Here is a 4,797-nt window from a genome sequence, read left to right as displayed (position 1 = left end):
CCCCTCCCTCCCCTTTCCCTCTAAAAGAATATTGATCAAATGAAACGTTATTATCTCTTTATTTTTCTTTCGTTCATTTACAGCACATTTTTAAGTTAATGTTTCCCACAATCGAGCAGTTTGTGTGGTAGGCCTATTGTGTAGGCTTGTTCGTTACATAATTAGACGACAACAGCAAAATGAAAACCTTTTCTTTTAAATCAACAAATTAAATTGTTGGAAAATCAACACTGTACTTCTCCAAAGAGACCTATAAGCTATCTATGCGTTGCGTGGGACGTGCGGTGTGAAGGGCTGATTCTTGCCCTCTCCAACATGGACGCCCGGCGTCCCAGTGTGGGCACACGGCACACAGAGTGGGCACACGGCACACAGAGTGGACACACGGCACACAGAGTGGGCACACAGAGCCCCCGGTGGTTTATGCGGGTGACGTCCCTGCAGCTGACTGTAGTGTGGTAGTATCAAAGATTCTTTGGTAGTATTATAAACCCTTTTGCTCAGACCCCATCATGTAAACACGACTTGAAGGGGCAATAGTAAATGAACGTCCCCCCACTTGACCCAAATATCCGTTTCAACACCACTCTGTGTACGCGACATTTTGGGTCGCTGTTATAAACCCCTCCCTCATTAGTTACCAAAAGTAAGCTCTCGCGACACTGGGTAAATTGGTTTTTATTCGAACTACGCCAAGCCTAATCGTGCTGTAATTTTCCACGCTCTAGACCAATTCGGGGGGGGGGGGGGGGGGGGGTGGTGCCCACTGAGGTTCAGAGATTTTTTTTAACAGTAGGGTGGGGGGGGGGGGAATATTATGGCCTACTGTTTTCCCCATAAGATGATGTTTAGCAAGTGGGTTTGAAATTTTCTCTAAAATAATTTATTTGCTACAGTTAAAGTGGCCATTGTGTGATCTGCAGTTTAAAAAAATGCAGCCGTTTGACGCCCAAGAGCAGTACATCTGTGCGCAGGAGTTAGGCTAGTAGTACCGCACCACGACAGTTTGTCCTGGGACAGACCCGTCTGGATTTTGAAACCTTTGAATTAGAGTGTAATGTACCGCACCTATTAGGACAGGACATTCTTGTCGATTTGAGTCCCGAACAGTTGTGAATTGCTACAAAATCGGTGGGACAGGACTATCCCAATCTCGGGGTAATATCGTCTGTGATTATAGAGAAATATAGCCGCCTATCGCATTAGGACAAAATTGTCCCAGACTTGGTGGCCGCCTGATGTCTAGATCGTGGGGCTTGCACGTTGTGACGTATAATCACTTCAAAATTTGCCGCCGCGCAGGATTAAACTTAGGGCAAAATATTTTTAAAATAATTATCATATATCTCAAAACCGATTTCATATTCGGAATCAGCGTCTCAAAATAAGCAAAATGGCTCGCGGAGAACCTGATTTGATGCGATACTATGTAAATGTTAGCAAAATATTTTATTTTTAAATTTTTATCGTCAATATTGAAATTGTGTATCAATGTCACCCGGTGAAACATACACAAACAAACACACACACACACACACACACACACACACACACACACACACACACACATACACACACACATACACACGTACACACACAACACACACACACACACACACACACACACACACACACACACACACATACATACATACAAATATATATTTAACTTCGTAATTGGGAATTAAATTGCGTTCCCCACGTGATTTTTGCTAATTTTGAGTTGCTGATCACGAAAATCTTTTTTTTTTTAATTTCGACAATATTTAGGACATTTTTGGAATGCATTTTTAACCCCCCCCTCCGCGGGCAACAACAAAAAGCCGCCTTATGGGCCGGATCAGTCCTGTCCTAGTGCGGTACCTGTTTTGACATCATAGAGTTACCCCTTTTTAAACTATTGACAGGCAAATAATCGACGGTGGGACAGGACAGTCCTGTCCGAGGCAAGAATGTCGTAGTGCGGTACTAGCCTTAACGTCAAGATTCACCGGCTGCCCGTGTTCCTAGTTATTTGTACAGGGGAGGGACATAGGTCAAAGGAACAGCATGACTGTGCTAGGCGCACTCGACTTGTTTTTGTAGGACTCTCTTGACTTTTATCCTTGTTGACACAGTGACTGAAAGCAAAGATAGTACAAGACAAGATGGGCCACTTCTCTCTTTGAGCCAATTAAAAAAGTGTCCTCAAAATTTGGTGGCGCCCTCTTCACAAAAGCGCACTCTTTGCGAACAGAGTTACCCTACTTGAGTTTTTAAAAATCAAAGTGAAACTAGCAAGTTTTGGGATAAATTTCGGAAGAACGCTTTTTAAAAATGATTACGCTGACAAAAAACCTCTTCCGGAGGAAAAGGAGATGGTTTTCTTCGTTTAATTTGACTTTAGAATGAAGGGCGAGAGGTCATTAAAATTTTTAAAAACCCAAAACTCCGCACTGAACATACCCGAACTGCTGATGAACAGCAGTCGATCTGCGCACGCATCGAGGTGCTATTCCTATTCTTCTTCTGGAAAAACGAAAGAGAGCTTCAAAACAGACTGCAGCGCCATCTGAAGCACAGAATTCTACACTTAGTGTAGAATTCTGTGATCTGAAGCAAAGAGCATACTTCCTGCGGACACTTTTTAGGCTGAGTGGCCCATCTTGTCTTGTACTATCTTTGCTGAAAGACCCTGAAAAAATATCGTTTTTCTTGGATAATCGAATTGCGGTATGCCAAATTGGCATCATCGAGGCAACTTTAATAGCACAGGCCTACGTAAATAAATGTGATTTTTGAGAAAGGTTGATACCGGTATTATGAAGTGAGATAGGAGTGGGGGCGGAGCAAGGGCTTTATATGATACACAGCATTCTCACTGCGCAAACTATCCTTGGCTGTTTAGCCTAATGATCATAATACAAAAGACTCAGCGTGAGACTGCAGTATAATGGTAAGCTTACGTGTACGCTATCGACTGGCTCGCTCCCGCTAAGAGGTACAATTAACTGATGAATTTCATGTGAACGAGGCGCCATATCGTTATAATACATGTACTACATTGACTTTGTCCGGCCTGACTCCCTGTCCTTCTGCTTTTCTCTCGGAGCACCATGGCGCACCATGGAGTAGCTACCGTTACGAAAAATAAAACCCAACCCCAAACACCACGGAGTAGCTACTGTTACGTAATCCCCCCCCCCCCCCACCCCGACACGGAGTAGCTCCCGAAAGTTACCACCGCCACGGAGTAGCTAACGTCTGGAAGCAATGATATCAGTCGAACATGTGTAAGACGGAATCGCAAGGGAGCCAGAAAAAAAATTCCGTCTTAGACAGGGGAATTTAGGGGGAGATGGAGGTTGGGTTGGGGGGGGGGGGTTCAAAAGCCCAGCCGGTGGGATCAAGGATCGCTTGTCTGATCGGCAAGCAGTGATAAAAAATTCACACTTCTCAATTGCTATCCTGTCTGATAATGACAGACGTCAGTCTTACTTATCCAATTACCACCACCAGTGCTTGCCTTTCATAGGACCACTGCTTGACCTATTAAAAAGAGAATGTCTGAACATCTTTGCTTCCACCCTTAGCCCCACCCACCAATGCCACCCCTCACTGCCATCATTGTAACAACGATTCGAGGAACTCTTTTCTCGGCTGGCCGTACGATCAGGGCGGCTGACATTGGTCAATCTAAGTTTACACCTTTGGCTTATGGCTACCCAGGAAAGTTTCCGTAGTGGCTCGCTACTCAAGCACTCTCACGTGCAGTCGTGAGATTTCACACCGACACTACACTGACCATCTGCATCGCTCAGGGCTCACATGATGGGGTAACATCAAGGAGATTAAAAGTAAGTTCTAAGCTCCTTGGGTAACATCTACCCCCAAATAATTGCACCCCTACTCCACTTCCTCGCCCAGCGGCATGGCCATAGCGTTAAGTTTAGAGTTAGTAGAGCCAGGGGAACCAAACTTGCGAGTTTTGTTTCAAATAAGCGCTGAGCGGGCAAAACATTTTCCGTCTTAGACAGTTAAAACCCTCGGAAGGGAGCGGATTTGGCTTTCCGTTTCTGCGTTGGGCAGGTTTCCGTTTTGTACAGGTAATTAAAGAGGAATATATATCTCGGAGGGAGCGGGTTTCCGTTTTATACAGCTTTCCGTTAAGGCAGGTTCGACTATTCTTATTACAGATTCTGAGTACATTGTGGGTTTGAAAGCCTTCTTTTCCCCGTTTTTTTTTTCCTATATCTTGTGCAGCCACACACACACACACACACACACACACACACACACACACACACACACACACACACACACACACACACACACACACACACACATACATGCGCTCGTTCGCACACACAAAAAACAAACAAACAGACACACACACATATGCACACAAAACACATACTGAGGTATCATAATTTGTTCTCAAAACATTTTAATTTGATCAAACCAGATCTTGAACAACCATCTGTCTTGAAAACTTGATTGGTCCGAACATAGCACAAGGAAACATGAGAAAAAGTAATAAATACAGTGTCATTTAATAATATAGCTGTTTTGTTATGTAGCTACACCGGAGTAAAAATATATAGACAGTTTTAACCACATGGACGAGTGGGAAAATGATAGAGATAGACTGAATGCTTCGTTAGCACATGGTATCATGCTGGACTACAGAGCGGACTGCCTTTGTTCACATCCCAGCCTAGGTATTCTTGAACTTCGTTCGTTTTGTTGAGTTTTCAACGCCATCAACCCATTTAGTTCGGTTCTGTAAGGGACAGATGTTAATTCGGAGAGGAGGTT

This window comes from Aplysia californica, unplaced genomic scaffold, assembly GCF_000002075.1.
Source record: "Aplysia californica isolate F4 #8 unplaced genomic scaffold, AplCal3.0 scaffold00451, whole genome shotgun sequence".
In the NCBI taxonomy this organism is placed as follows: Eukaryota; Metazoa; Mollusca; class Gastropoda; order Aplysiida; family Aplysiidae; genus Aplysia; species Aplysia californica.
Note: the sequence above shows the minus strand (reverse complement) of the source record.